This window comes from Phlebotomus papatasi, chromosome 2 (assembly GCF_024763615.1).
Source record: "Phlebotomus papatasi isolate M1 chromosome 2, Ppap_2.1, whole genome shotgun sequence".
Lineage (NCBI taxonomy): Eukaryota > Metazoa > Arthropoda > Insecta > Diptera > Psychodidae > Phlebotomus > Phlebotomus papatasi.
In genome coordinates this window covers 60104513-60121599 of record NC_077223.1, presented here as the reverse complement: position 1 = coordinate 60121599, position 17087 = coordinate 60104513, and the positions used below count along the sequence as shown (strand labels likewise).

Here is a 17087-nt window from a genome sequence, read left to right as displayed (position 1 = left end):
ACCAATGTATACCATTCTTTGAAAGTTATATAACTTATAATAATGAAAAGAATCCTACGCAATGTTATGAAGATGTTACTGCAGACATAGCTGAAACAGGGGCCCATCAAGCCTAATAAAGAGTGAAGCTATTTTTCACTTTTCCTTGTAAAAATTTTACAGCCATTGCACCGGGACTTAAAAAAATTGCTCGTTGTTCTTGTATTATTTCGGCAAGCATTATGAAATATGTATTAGGTGAGATTCTTAACAATCTCACCTACTATAATCCTAACAAAATTTCATGTCCTCCGATCGCGCTCAAACTTGGCCAAAATGTGTTTCGCCACTTCCTGATCACGAATATATGGGGGGCTAAGTTACGTTCCCGGCCGGCCGGCCGGCCGGCCGTCCGTCCGGCCGGCCGGCCGTCCGGCCGCTCTTTAGAGCTTAATAGCTCCTAAACTAAAAAAGATATCGACTTGTGGTTTTCGGCAAAGGTTATATATCGCATGAAAATTGCAACATGGTGCATTGACCCCCCACCCCCCACCCCTCCTTCCGCCATTTTGAAGACCCCCTTTTTTTGTTTTCTCAATAGCTCCAGCCCTATGGCATCGAGCGGGCTCAAATTTTAGTATGTTATAGCTGGGCCTTAGAGCTTTCCATCAATACCAAACTTAAGGTCCCCCGACCCCCCTAACCCGAGCTATAAGGGTCCAAAAAAAAATTCTTAAAATGGCCATAACTCCGGTTCTAATTGTCAGAATTTAAAAAATGAGGGCTTTTTGGAAAGCTCTCGTGAAATGCCACTTCTCCTTCTAACATCGCAAGTTCATAAAACCACCGCTAGGGGCGCTATTATTAAAAAGAAAATTTTTAAATCTTAAAAGTTAAATAACTCAAAAATTCCTTATGCAATCGGGCTGAAATTTTAGTATGTTGTAGCCGTTGATTATACCTATCAAACAAAAAAAAACCTTAAGTCGATCCATAACCCCTGACCCGAGCTATAAGGGGTCAAAGTTCGAACATTGACCGGCCTCTATCTCCGGTTCTAATTAACATATCGACCTAAATTTTACCTTTTTGGTTTCGTCTCGATGAGCACTTTCAGATGGAAGTTCAAAAAGTCACCACAGGTGGCGCTGCGATAGCGTCAAAATTCATCGAAATTCAAAATCATTTTTCTCAAAAACGGCATTGTGCAAGTTAATCAAATTTTAGTATGTTGTAGTCCAGTCTAGGACGTTTCCAAAATGGTGCGTAAGTGCGCTGTGGTTTCAATAGAACCGGAGATATGAGGGGTCAAAGTTCACGAAATTCAAAAAATCATATCTCCGGTTCTATGTGACCGATTTTAATGAATGAGGGCTTAAACGAAAGATCTCACCAAATGCTACAGCTTTCTAGAATATTTGAACTTCGTGGGACCAACACCAGGGGCGCCACAGTCGAAAAACCAATTTCAATATTACATAACCTCAATTATCTCGACTGTCGCTAAACCGATTTTGATGATTACTTCGACATAATTGTAGAGGACATTTGTCTCTACATTTCGTCCATACATCATTTTCCGCTCAGACTACGCTATCACTCCGATTTTGCCGTTTAAGTGTGAAAAAATTGATTTTTCCCATAATAACGCTTTGAAATCACTCAGATGCCAATTTGACTGCCTCTACTCCACCAAGACACTTAAAATAGGGTTTTAAATGGAAAGTCCCACAAAATACAACAATTCTTTGATATAGTTGAAGTTCAACAAATGATTACTTGGGGAACTCTGGATGAAAAAACGAGTTAAGAAACAAAAAACCTCGCTTATCTTGGCTTCTGAGTAATCGATGAGATCATGTTCTATGGGAAAATTATAGAGAACATTCTGGTCTACATTTCACCCATATAACACTTTTCTGTCAGTTCATCCAAATCCTTGATATTTTGGTTCAAATACAAAACTTGTATAATTTCACGAATTTGATTCAAGATAACTGAATGGCGTCTCCCAACTTCAGCTCTAAATCGAATTTGCATGCACTCCGAGTTAGCTCACGTTAAGAATCTCACCTACATAAGCCGGTTAGGATTATCTGTCCCTTTTTGTTGATATGCAATGAATGGAAAAATTAATGAAGTATGGCGTATGGTGAAAGCTCTTTTAATAAAAAACCAATATTTTGAACATTATTTTTGGTCATTTAATATTTATATGTTATTAAATGAAAATATCTCCCATAATATAGTGCTCTTACTCATGCACCGGTCCTTCCCATCGAACACATTGTAACCGTATTTCATCGTTGGACTATTAACATTATGGTGTGATAAAATAAGTGATAGAGCTTGTACACAATTTTTTGCCAATCGTGGGTTTTCCATCGAGAGCAACATCTGTTCGACCGGAGAAAAATAATTCATTAGGTAACAGCATGAAATTGACCACTAAAAAGCTCCCACATTCAGGGACTCTTGCTCCCCCCCTTCCCATACCCATGTTAAATAACACCGCGAAAAGTGAAAATAACCACACCATTGAGATGAGTACACAACTATTAGTCAAACATTGACACTAATCCAAATTGGAATCATATATGTTTAAATGCCGGATTACAGTGGGAAATCGATTGAGGTTGATGTTTAGAATGTATCCTGGCGGAAGTTGAGGGATACACTGTGGTGGTGAGGATAAATGTGTGTGATACTCTCAATAATACCCGCGAAAAGGCCTCATATGATGCCTCGTGCTTTTTGGAAAATGAGAAAAACCATCAAGCTAAAGTGATGTTACATCAATTCTCACCACTTTTCATTCACTTGGATACAAGTAATGCTGGATTGTTTTCATTGAGAACAAATGGATGGGCTCAGTATCAATTGACGTGGTGATAAAGAGCTTTTAGCAAAATTGTTTACGGTTTTGATCTCATAAATTTGAATACCTAAAAAAATTGTAAAGGGAAGTCTTTTTTGTGTAGCTATTAAGTGCAAATCGTTGTCGAAATATAGCAATTCCTAGAAAAAAAAAGATTTGATATAATGGATATAATAATTCAAGAAAAATAAATTTAGAGGGAGATAGGGCAATTTAAAGAACACATAATCTTTGAAAATAATATCTTGGAGTCATAATTTAGTAAGAGATGACAAGAGCTTGTTGTGAAATATCTATCAAATGTGTATTTTGTAGTATGTGTACATATTTAATTCATAAATTAGAAAATTATTTCGAAAACGAATCTTGCATAAGGTTATGTGTATTTAAGGACGTTTTCACATTAGTAGCAACACCATACGGACAAATAAAAAGAAAAATTTTGAGAAAAATAATTCAATTACAGGTACTTTCAATTACTAGATGCGGTGCAATTGGTAATTTTAAGTTTTCCGAAATTTGATCAAATCAGTTGTGAAATAAGCCCTCTAGTCTAGAGCGATTGAACTTTGATCAATCAGGAATCGTTGGAGCTAGACCCAAAAATATCTAAATGTAAAAGAAAACGTTAGAGACCTTGTTAGAGCCGTTTTCGAATTAATTCAAAAATGTTTTTGGAGTGTAAGAAAGTATGTAGGCGTAGGCGGAAGAAAAGAAAATAAAGATACCTCTACTTAATTTTGACATATGGAGGTCACGAATAAAGATTTAAGTGCTCGAACTCTACTATATAATCTCTCGATTTTTTCACCCCCCCCCCAAAATTCCCACCTTAGGGCCCCCGGAGACCATTCGTCAGTCCATCCGGCTGTCCCAGCTCTAGAGGCCAAACGATTAGAGATATCGACTTGGGACCTAAGGGTTTCCCGCAAAAGTCGACCCAAGGATCGTTAACATGTCTCTTATTTTCCGAAAACCATATTTTTTGGGGATTTTTCGAAAACGCGTCGTGTGATTATTTTTCATGGATATATTTTAGAGATTACCCAGGCGGACACTCAACCATGTGCAAAAATACCGTTGGATCATTTCTAATAACGATTTTTCAAGGTTAATAGTTAATAAAGGTTCTAGAGAGCGCATTTATCAGGCTAATGGGGTCATGTTTGGGCACGTTGGAAAGGTCTTGGGCAGCGGACGCAAGGAGATTAATGCCTTATTGCTTTATGAATTTTGTATCAATTGTGTATGCTTAAATGCAATAAAAATATTATTATTATTATTATTTCCAACAAAACTGAACTGGTTCCACTCGGTTTTGAACCGGCAATGAATCGATTCATAACCGATAACTAGTTTGCGGTCTTTAATGGGTTATAAGCCAATAAGACCTTATAGGTAAGGTGGGATAAAAAAAATGACCGATAACTAATTTTTATTCGAAATTCAATTATATACTGGTCCTAAGTTATTTCAGGCAATGTTTTGAGTGATTTATAAATCCATTCAAATCGGTTATGAACCAGTAATGAACTGGTTATGAACCGATAAGAATTTTTTGACCGAAAATCAGTTTTATTACTCTTAAAATTATTTTGTGGGATCTTTCGAGTTATTTACAAATCGGTTTAAATTGGTTGAGAACGGTAAATGTTGTGAAAGTACTTTTGAGGAATAGAATCTAAGTCACGAGTTTGAGCACTTCCCAAAGCCTGGGACGCTTTGCTATCCTTCTTCTTTAATTATAGTATTATTCGATACGCTTTACCATAAGTTTATAGAGAAATGCTCTTATTTGTTATACTTATTCAAATTGTAAAAGGGTACAAGGATACTTGTAGTTTTAATATTAGTTAATAAAATTCAAATATTTTCCCAAAAAATTACTCGTGAAAAAGTCATCTGATAGTCTAAATCCACAAGCCGATTAAGAGTAGTAAAATGCCTAAATACATTCTAAATATATCTTACTAGAATAATTAACAAAAGTTCACAATAATTCATTACACAACTTTACGTTAGCCATAACAGAAAATTTAAATTTTGAATAAATATGACAAAGTATTTCACTGGGAAGTGAGCACAGATAACAAACATTTTAAAATCCAAAGATTATATATTTGCTGTCTATTTGGATATAGTTAACAGTTAAACTATCTATTGCAAGAGTATTCTTAAGGGCATCGTATTAAACTCCTGGTTTCAGTTCTTGATATTGGAGTGTATTTTGTAAGTTCATCCTTGTGATAGTTTGGGGTAAATTCCATCGAAAGTTTCAATGGTATCGAGAAGTTACCCAGGAAATTCCACGATCGGAAGTAGTAGCAAGTATATGCATAGTGCGAATCTATTGTAAACTTCACCATTCATTTAATTCGACTTAAGAGACAGTGTAAGCTGTTTAGGAAGATATGGGATGAAGATGAGGAGAAACATAATGAAAAGTTTTCCCATTTTGTAAATTTCCCCAACCCCCTTGGTCCGGGTAAAACAGCGAATGTTTACGCTCCACAATGCGTCTTTTACAGGGGGGTTTGGATTGTTAAATTCACCATTGAAGCACATTGTGTGACTTTGTAGCCTCAGCAAATGAGTGCAAAACAGGATAAGAACACCATGTTTGAAATTCTCACCATTATCTGTATCCGTTACCCATTTTAATCCTCTCTGTATTGAAGTTTCAGCAAAATTCAGCCCCTACGAAGAGCAATCCCATGTTTCTCTATGGATGTCGTGAAAGGAAGTGGCAAGGGAAAGACTATAACCGCAAACATGAATATTGAACAAACTATTATAGCTAATGAAGCTTACACTTATGATCCATTATGTGTCGCATAGAATTAGGATCACATGTCTATTTCCTCTTCTTCACCCATTCTTCACTTTCTCACGACATATATTGTGAGATGGAGTGGCATTAACGATTATCTTATTATGGGAATACGATATTAAATCACATTGGGCTATCAAGCTTATTCAGGGATAATTTTTCTCAGTGATAAGTGAAGATTATTTCATCATTGAAAAAGTTTAAGAAATGGAGAGAATTTTCCCGCAATCTTTACTTGGAATTTTTCTTCCCTTCGAAAAGTTGTACTTAGTTGCCCAACAACTTCAATATATTTTATTTACACTAGCCCAGGCACATTAAAGCACTCCTAAAAATCCTATTTACTGCTTGTGATGAGCACAGTCTTTCAATATAGCTTTTTCGTCCTTGTCCTGTGTGGTCCCGTGTTCTCTAAAGTTCCGCACGCGCTTCAATAGGGCCGTTTTTTAAAAGATTTTCTATACCACAGTTTATGTAGTTCATTAGGTTATACAAATCGATCTGATATTCACATGATAGGTATTTTCAGACCCATTAATGTTCAAAAAAATTTTTTTTTGGATAGGCCTTTAATTTTAACCTTACACCACGTTTCCATACATTTCTATTAAAGAGAATAAACATGCTTTATATTTTTGTATTTTCTAGGAAATACATAAATTCCATTAATTTAAAATTGTAAAGCAATTTCTTCTTAAATGATTATCTAATTCTGAAGTCTTAGAACTTGAGCTGTGACATTTATAATCCTTATTCAACTCCGTTTAGAATAAAAGGTCATTCATGAAAGTGCAGAACAACTAAATTTATATGATAAAAGTCGCAGTAATAGCATCCATTCACAGTATTAAGAATACAATTGTGATAAAGGAATAGAAGATTAGGGTTGATGAGTTCACCCTTGACTGGGTTAGCAATGGTCTAATTGGTCATGCGTTCTACATCGTATCTTAATATTTCATTAACATCATAATTAAGTTATTTTAGTCATAATGAAAAAATCAAAAAATGAAATTCTTAGTGAAAGAATCACAGCTCCTTTATAGTAAAATGAGCTTATCACTACAAGTTTCTACAAATTCAGCACGATTTTCTTCTGGGGATCATCAAATTGCGAGTGAGATGGATCACACAGGAAATTGCAATTTTATTGAGGGTGGAGTCATAAAAAGAATCAACAATGTCATTTTTATGAACAAATAAACTGTTAGTTTGCAACATTTCCCTCATCAAACATCGTTGTTTTGGATGAAGGATTTTTTTTAACTTGTCAGAAATTGTTGGTGCCTTTAACAGGGAAAAGTTGTATTTGTTTTTGTTTATAAAGAAAAGAGAAAGTGAGTGGGAAAGCGTTAGAGGCTTTGCATTCTGGTCGAACTCCATAAAAAAGCTTTTTCTCGTAATTTTAAAACCTACTCGAAGTTGTAAATTGATCAAATTGATCAAATTAATTGTAGAAAATTGTACCAAATATTTTACCGATCCATTACTGATTGGATCTGTTGCAGTCGGTTTGGAATTTCAAGACTTTTCAGATAAATCCAAATTCGATTGAAATCTAGGCCTTTAAGGATAGTTGAATGACTCCCTCACTGAGAGAAATCCGAAATAGTTAAAATAACACTCCGGAAATGTCAATTTTACCCTTCAGTATTGATCCGAAAACGGTGTAAATATTACCCTTTTTAGGTGTATTATGGGTTAAAGTTACCCTTCTTTAATGTTGATTTTACCCCTAAAAGGTGTAAAATTAACATTAAAAAATGTTGATATATTTTTACACCCAAAAAGTGTTAAAGTAAAGACGAAAAAAAAGTTAATCGCAACCTCTTTTTTTTCTGAGAGTGTTCTTCTCTCAGGATCAAAATTGGACTAAACATAAAATTTAATATGGTGTGATGTTCAAAAGAAGAAGAAGAAGAGTTAGAGAGAGTAAGATAGACATATTCAAAACTTTTAAGAAAGAAAGCGTTGTGAATTTTGACTTTGTGAAATTTTCCTGATCTAAAAGATGCTCCGCGCCGGAGTCTTAACAAATATAATCCTATATCTATTTTTAGGAACCCGTAAGATTTTATTATAATTTCGATAACGTGGTACTTGAAAAATAATGTCATTGTTCTTTATGCAAGAAATATTTTTCATTTTATAATAACTTGAAGGTCTCATTTAGGAAAAGCTCTCAAAGTTCTTTATTGATATTAATTTAAAAAAGAAAAATGAAATCAATATTATTTCAAACTTTATAGTTTTTTTAAAGGCTGAGAAACACTCAACTTTAAGAGAAATTCTCGAAAGGCTAAAAAAAGTCACTAGAACTTTTTGAGAAAAACTCAAACAACAAGAAAAGCTAGGGATGAAAATGTTTATTGGACTCGTGAGAAAATTCTAAAACTTTTGATGCAGTTTTTTTGTATATTGCGCACAAGAATTTCCAATTTTATGATGTGAAAAACGAATAAATTTCTCACCTTTCGACGAGATTTCCATCGTGCAGAGATTTTTCGTATTTTATGCTATGGAATTCTTTTTCTTACAAAATGGGTGTAAATCGAAAAGGATTTATCTCGCACAGGAGATTTTTTTTCTCCAGTTACCCTATATGAAGTGTCCTCGTAATTTTGATGGGGATTCGTGTGGAATAGATCATCGAGAAACCATTGGGAATGTGTCTCTTTTAAATTCAGCACAGCAACTTCATCTTCAGAGCTGTTGCCATTTGATGGGAAAAATAAGATACAAATTCAAGGTGAAAGGGGGGGGGGGGAGGGCAAGAGAATAGCGGTTGGGGATAATGACACCTTTTCTGGAGTATTTTCTCAATTCAAACACAAAAGTCTCTTTACCTATTGTACTCATAGAAATGAGAAACTCAAGGAACTCCTTTGAGATATTTTCATCATCTTCTTTTTCTTTCTTTGCCATTTCCTCTGGAAAACAGTCATGTTTTTTTCACGGATGAAGGGCTTCGAGAGCCAAAGGTGAACGCAAGTTGCATAAAGGATACTTCTGTTAAAGTGCAAAATTGACCTAAGGGTGAAACTGTGACACAGATCAGTGGATAAGAAATCAATGAAATTCACTCAGTGGATATAACAATTAGTTTTGAGATACAACCAGTATGTCATCCTCATTCACTATCCCCCTCTGTCACACCCTCTACTAATCCTTATCCATAGATCCCCACTGACAATTATCCCTTTATCGTGGCCATATTCTGTGAGTGTCACATGTTCCATGGCCATAGTCCTGTGGGCAAATGAGCAGGTCCCTTTGAAGATTATCTGTACAAGTCGTCTCTAATGATGGTCTAACTCTTTCGTAGTGACACTATAAATGTGGAATTAAGGGATCTCATAAAGTGAATTTAATGGTTCTGAGAGAGAAATTTTCCCTCCCATCCAGAACTAAATAGAATTTAATTTACCGAACCACCATCTTTTCTAAAGAACTCCAATATTCTTGGGAATTTGCCAAGTCCTTCTTTTGCTTACATTAAGAAATATGACGAAATAAATGGAAATTCAACAGAGCTCATATGACAAGAATTATTTTTAATGAAATTTTAATCTTAAAGAAAAAGTTTACAAAATATTTTTATGTGTTTCTAACACTTACTTACTAAAGTTGATCCATGGTCGTGAGTTTTCTAATATATCTTAGGTCCTTATTCATTTTATGCAGTATTTCAGTTAGAGGAGGATGAGACAGTTTAAGTTTAGCTTTGTATATTACTATTTTTGTTTACCTCTTTGAAAGCAGGGATGGTTTAAAACCTTCGTCTTTCTAAATGTAAATTATTTTATACAAATTTACGTTAAAATAAAAATTTTCAAAATGTCGGATTTTGCAACAATAATACCAGAAACGTACACTCGGTCCCGGGATTATGCACATTTTCAGGATCGAAAAAAAAACGCGCGAAATGGCATTATGCATCGAAAAAATTGCATACCTGCAGGGGCTTTCTTTTGAATAAATCGGCCGTAGATCGAATTTCGCGCGGAGTAAAAGTAGTTCAAACAAAAAAAAAATTCAACTGTTTAATAAAAATGCATTAAGAAACAGTACTTTTTGGCCAAAGTTCTTCAATAAATGGTTAGAATTTTAAAAAAATTACATTAATAGAAGAAATTAAAGTTTTATTCTGAAAAAGAAGCACAGTGATTTCAAATTTCCCGCGTCACGAGATAGTATACATTTAGGCGTATTTCAAAAATGATTTCATAAATTGACTCCCGAAAGTAGGCAAACTTGTATAATTGTATGTGCATAATCTCGTCAGGTGCATAATTCCGAAGTGTACCATGCCGGGACTGAGTGTACCAGTTACCTATCAAAGTAATAGAATTTCAAGAGTTTTCCAGTCGATTCATGATAATATTTAGGTACAGAATTAACTGATTTCCAAGATAATCTTGTTTTACACTCTGAAAGAACATTAGGGGAAGTTTTAGACCGGTTTATATGATACTGTACAATATAAATGATACAAGTGTTACTGTACAAAACTGGGGGAACTGGGACAGTAGCGAACATGGGGTACTCGTAGATAGTGCGATTTTTTTTTAAAACTAGGTAGGGGAAAGTGCCCATTTTATACATATTTCGTAGGACCAAGCTTCGTAATAATTGATTTTTTCCTATGTTCCTCAATACAAGTTATTCATTGTAATATAATTTAATTGCTAGTCATATGCCTCACATTTCCTGAAAAAATTGAGAGCGTATAACCCCTTTACCCTAGATTCAAACACGGAAAATCGAAAATAGGCCAAAAATGTAATTTCAATACGTAAAACTTCAGAGAACGAGACCTATATCAATTTATAGATGCTATAGGAACCTTTAGCGCATTGAATAAATGGTCCACATAAGTCCAAATAGTACAGACGCAAAAATCAGTGTTTACAACTACTGCCCCTGATTCCCCTATCAATTTTCTGATAAAACTTTCAAGGATATCACATTGGAAAATCATTCGTCGCAGTCACGTCCTGATTTTTTCTATATATATATATATATATGGATATAAAGTTATTTGAGTTTTTCAAAACTCAATTTTAAAACTGTCAAAATGATAATGTCCGATTCTATTTGTCTAATTTTGATTATAATATCTTAAATTCGTAGATCTGTAATGTTATTCTCTATATTCTTTAAATATGATACCAAAGACGTGTGACGATTAAATGAATTAAAGGAGAGTTTTTCAGACTTTGTGAAATAGTGCACCCTAAAAATGAATTATCCGCGGTTTTTTAATTAAAATATTAACCAGTTTCAGCTCAATCAAATGTTATACAAACAATATATCGTCAATATTATGTGTGCTCTGTTTATTATTTTTTTCATTTTGTGTTTACCTAATTAATTCATTAATTATTTAATTACAATTTTAATTTAATTACATATTTAATGTGATTCAGTGGAAATGTGCGAATGCCTCTATTAAAAATAATATTTTTAACTTTTTATTAAGGAGGGGTCTGAATTTCAAGGTTGTATAAAAATCGAGTTTTTCTTGTCACAATCTAGAGATAAACTATCTAAGAATATTAAAAAAAAAGTTAGAAGTCGATTCGAAGTATTCTGCACGATACAGAATGAATGATTAAGGAAATCCGAACAGATATGCAAGCGCTAGGACAAACATCCAAAACTTCTCTTATTTTTACGATTTTATAAAATTGGTGGGTAAAGTTAGTAAAAAATTTATTTACTGAATGAATTAATACATTTTTTAAATGATAACCATTTAAAAGTTCCTGTTCGACGATTTTCTTTGGTTCTTCTTTGGTTTAAGTATTAAATACAGTTCTAATATCGGAAAGCGCGCTACCTTCGGACGATTCAAGCTTCGAATAGTTCATTTTTAATGTGTTTTAAATGAATTATGCCCATAATGATATTATATTTTAATAGTTAGTCTAATGCTTCAAATTTCCAGAAAAGAGACATGTGTGAAATACATAAGTAACATAGAAAAAAATTGAGTTATACGAAGCTTGAATCGTCCGAAGGTAGCTCGCTTTCCCCTAATCATTTTTTTAAAAGATATTTGGAAAAAAATCGGTCATGCTAAGGTTTATAAGATAATTGTGTGGATTTTTTTGACTTTCTTCAGATTTATTCAGTTATTTTTGCATACGAAATTTCGAGACGATTCCCCATTTCTCAGGTCGAAAAATATCAAAAGAAGAATTTGTTTTTTAAAAAAAGTTAATCGCACCCCTTTCTTTTCACAGTGTGGTATCGGAATTGAGATGATCTCGTTGTTACTTGTATTTTTCATTATTATTTTTAATTTTAATTATATTGAAAGTATTGGAAATGAAAAAAAAAATGTTCTTTGGATATTTAAAGATCTGTGTGAGGCGGAAAATCGCACCCAAAACTTTGTATATGCGAATATAATTGAATGAATCCAAACTAGGTCAAAAAAACCGTGCAGTTTTTTAGATTTCTTTCATACACGAATTACGAGCTGCACATTTTTCACTAATTAGGGGATGCAGCGATAGGCCCTCCAGTGAACAAGTTATTTGTCTCTTATTAGGTGAGATTCTTAACAATCTCACCTACTATAATCCTAACAAAATTTCATGTCGTCCGATCGACCTCAAATTTGGCCAAAATTTGGCCAAAATTACGTTCCCGGCCGGCCGGCCGGCCGGCCGCTCTTTGGAGCTTAATAGCTCCTAAACTAAAAAATATATCGACTTGCGGTTTTCGGCAAAGGTTATATATCGGGTGAAAATTGTAACTTGGTGCATAGACCCCCCACCCCCCACCCCTCCTTCCGCCATTTTGAAGACCCCCCTTTTTTTGTTTTCTCAATAGCTCCGCCCCTATGGCATTCAGCGGACTCAAATTTTAGTATGTTATAGCTGGGCCTTAGAGCTTTCCATCAATACCAAACTTAAGGTCCCCCGACCCCCCTGACCCGAGCTATAAGGGTCCAAAAAAAATTTCTTAAAATGGCCATAACTCCGGTTCTAATTGTCAGAATTTAAAAAGTGAGGGCTTTTTGGAAAGCTCTCGTGAAATGCCACTTCCCCTTCTAACATCGCAGGTTCATAAAACCACCGCTAGGGGCGCTTTTTTCAAAAAGAAAATTTTTAAATCTTAAAAGTTAAATAACTCAAAAATTCCATTGTGCATCGGGCTGAAAATTTAGTATGTTGTAGCCGTTGATTATACCTATCAAACAAAAAAAAACCTTAAGTCGATCCATAACCCCTGACCCGAGCTATAAGGGGTCAAAGTTCGAACATTGACCGGCCTCTATCTCCGGTTCTAATTAACATAGCGACCTAAATTTTACCTTTTTGGTTTCGTCTCGATGAGCACTTTCAGATGAAAGTTCAAAAAGTCACCACAGGTGGCGCTGTGATAGCGTCAAAATTCATCGAAATTCAAAGTCACTTTTCTCAAAAACGGCATTGTGCAAGTTAATGAAATTTTAGTATGTTGTAGTCCAGTCTAGGACGTTTCCAAAATGGTGCGTATGCGCGCTGTGGTTTTAATAGAACCGGAGATATGAGGGGTCAAAGTTCACGAAATTCAAAAAATCATATCTCCGGTTCTATGTGACCGATTTTGATGAATGAGGGCTTAAACGAAAGATCTCACCAAATGCTACAGCTTTCTAGAATATTTGAACTTCGTGGGACCAACACCAGGGGCGCCACAGTCGAAAAACCAATTTCAATATCACATAACCTCAATTATCTCGACTGTCGCTGAACCGATTTTAATGATTACTTCAACATAATTGTAGAGGACATTTGTCTCTACATTTCGTCCATACATCATTTTCCACTCAGACTACGCGATTACTCCGATTTTGCCGTTTAAGTGTGAAAAAATTGATTTTTCCAATAATAACGCTTTCAAATCACTCAGATGCCAATTTGACTGCCTCTACTCCACCAAGCACTTAAAATAGGGGTTTTAAATGGAAAGTCCCGCAAAATACAACAATTCTTTGATATAGTTGAAGTTCAACAAATGACTACTTGGGGAACTCTGGATGAAAAAACGAGTTAAGAAACAAAAAACCTCGCTTATCTTGGCTTCTGAGTAATCGATGAGATCATGTTCTACGGCAAAATGATAGAGAACATTCTGGTCTACATTTCACCCATATAACACTTTTCTGTCAGTTCATCCAAATCCTTGATATTTTGGTTTAAATACAAAATTTGTATAATTTCACGAATTTTATTCAAGATAACTGAATGGCGTCTCCCAACTTCAGCTCTAAATCGAATTTGCATGCACTCCGAGTTAGCTCACGTTAAGAATCTCACCTACCCTATAAAAATTCTGACCTTACATGTAAGCACTATGTAGAGCATTCATTACAAGTGATGTGTATTAAAGGAACATGTAGAGGTAAAATGTAAACATTACTTACATCATTCATGTAAGTAATTACTTTAGAGTAGTATGTAAGGTTTTTGTAAGGAATACATGTAGTGACTTCATAGAAGTCATTACATGTAAGCAGCATGTATTCCATACAAGTAATCATTTTGTAGCCAAAAAGTAGAAATGACTTCAATTTACGATTACATAGACCATACATGGACATTAAGTAGGGCATTCATACGAAGTGACTTCAAGAAGTCTAAACAAAATGAATAAGCGAAGGGTATACCTACATCTTGTAGACTATATTGTACTACTACATTTCTTGTAATGTGCAATTATGCTGTACTTGTATTGCTTTTGAATGCAATAAATAAAAAATACATTTGCTATAAACAATGTTTACATACCAGTTAATGTTTAATATAATATTCGTATGAACTAAAAACTGGAAAAAGGCCTAAGTAACAAATTCACATAAAATATGTATATCAAATTTAAAGACTATTACATTGTAAATCCATTTCGATGGCTGAGAAATGACCAATTTTGCAATGAGTTAAATTTGAAATGAAGACTCTCTCTCAATTGGGCATTTCGGGTAAAATGTTATACAAATTATCGAAAATTCAATAATTTTTTGTTCACCTCTAGAGCAAATTTACATACTCAAAAGGCTCATAATTATTAAAAATCTTACAAAAAACACTCAATATAGAATCGATAAAACGGATAAAGTATCTTTGGATAGACTAAACACTAGATATCTTTTTGTAAGAAATATATTATGTAGTATGCGTGGAATTAGAAATGCGTAAATGAAGGCAATTTGTATCGACTTCCTGAAACAACTTCATTTGTATATCATAGTTTTGTTTTACCTGTATTGACTATATAAGGTATAATAGGAAGTCGCTTTGTATTTTCTATACTAATACAATACTGGTAAGGGGTTATGACATATCATTTTGGAAGGTGTACTATGTAGAGAATAAGTATTGCATACAGGAAGGTAATATGTAAGGACTATCTGAAACAACTTCATCTGTATACCATAGTATAGTGTTTCTTGTATTGACTACGTAAGGTATAAACCTAAGCCATTTTACATGTTCTATACACAGACGTCACCATATTGTAGAACAATAGTATGATACTTGAAATGTATTTTCATTGTATGAATGTATTTTTAATCAATTTTTGAACTGTTAAAGTAAAAACAATACTATAGCTTTTCTTAGAAAAAAGTTGTTACTTAGATTTCTTTTAAAGACTCTGTCGAACCTGCAGAACGTGCAACCATAACTATATTCATGCAAGTTTACTGCTTTAACGATTGATCCCTTGGCAGATCTGTTAAAGTAGTGTAAAATGGTTTTCATAAGCTTATTGCTTTGTATGACATATGTAAAGAAATAGATAGGGTATCAAGAAATGGAATTTGGAAATCGTAAAATCATTAAAAACTGCTTACGTATGCCATACATTTCACTCATGAGACGCACCTTATGAGGAAACTTTGCGAAGTAGATCTCATATGGGAATTGGCTCAGTGGTTAAGGCAGTGGACTCGTATACGGAATATAGCAGGTTCGAATCTCATCAGCGGCAAGGTAAGGAAGAGTTTTTATCCAACTAAAAATGTGTTAGATTGGTAGTTAGAGTTCTGCACAATAATAGTAGAGAGGTGGGAGGTGGTTGGTGGGTGGTATTACCACTAAAAAAAGGACGAAAGTTGTCTTTTTATTTTTGTAATATTGACTTACACATTACAAGTATAGAATACATAAAACTTACAAGAATACCTTACGTAAGACTATCATGAGCTACACGTGAGCCTTACTTTATAACAAAGTAAGGGTTAATTATGACCTATGTAAGCCATAATATGTAGGGCCTATGTAAGGCATACTCATATGCCTTAATTAACTGAGATATAACTATACATTACATGTGTTCTATACATATGCCCTAGTCGTAAGGCATAAGTAAGGGGGACCATACTTATGCCATACCGGTATCCAATAGGTATATCTTACGTGAAGTCCTGACGGCTAGGAGTAAAATTAAGGGGTTTTGTTCGAAAAATTCCCTTTAATTATGGACTTCGTATTGTATACTAGTAATGCCTACAACCTCCTTACCAGTAGTGCTTACGACAGCTCAGAATTTTTATAGGGTACATAAGCCGGTTAGGATTATCTGTCCCTTTTATTCCATTTTTTTCGAAAAGCATGTTCAAGCTAATTAATGATATATATGTAGGTTTCTTTTAGGTGTTAGCTGTTTGAGAATACACTTAATATAGCTCAATTCTTATAATTATTTTACAAATTTATAGTTCTTAAAGACGAATATTAAAAATTGCTTAATCCTAATTGTTATTTTAGGGGAAAAAAAATCATCCGAAAAGTCGGTAGCTTATGAATAGGAGAAGTGTTAGTAATATAGATTTAATTTTTGTGCATGAACGATACGTAATTCATAATTATTGTTATTAATTTTAATTTTAGAAAAAAAAAATTTTCCGGAAATTTTATTTGAAGTGCTTTAAGACTACAACACGAAGCTTAAAAGTAAAACTAATTTTCCGCGGAATCTGTGAAATTAATTACTCTCAGAACTTTACATCAATCACTCAGAAGTCTCAAAGTTCACAAACTTAATCAAACTTTGTCATTAAATGCAATGAAGATAACTTGCAAAATATTTAAAATTTAATGTGATAAAAATTTATTTTAAAACTAAGTTATGAGCCTAGATCTGTTTATAGTATGTATTATTTATAATGTAAGTTTATTAAGTATGCTTGTGAACTTGAAGCTAAAATTATAGATTCGCAATGTGGTAATTTCAAATAAAATTTGTAAATTAGTGAAATTGTAAAAAAAAATACACAAATAATATTTTATTATTGAAGTAGAAGTCACATATTGAACATCTATAATACTTAAATTGTGTTCTCTGCAATGTTGTCAAAGGATTTGATTGTTGTAATGGTCTTAATCGTTTTCATACGTGTGC

General features: G+C 33.8%; 1 protein-coding gene across 1 annotated transcript in view; it reads left to right on the top strand.

The window, feature by feature from the left end:
* LOC129801938 (uncharacterized) overlaps positions 1-17087 on the top strand; it is a 108293-nt gene that overhangs the window by 20757 nt on the left and 70449 nt on the right. The window lies entirely within an intron of this gene.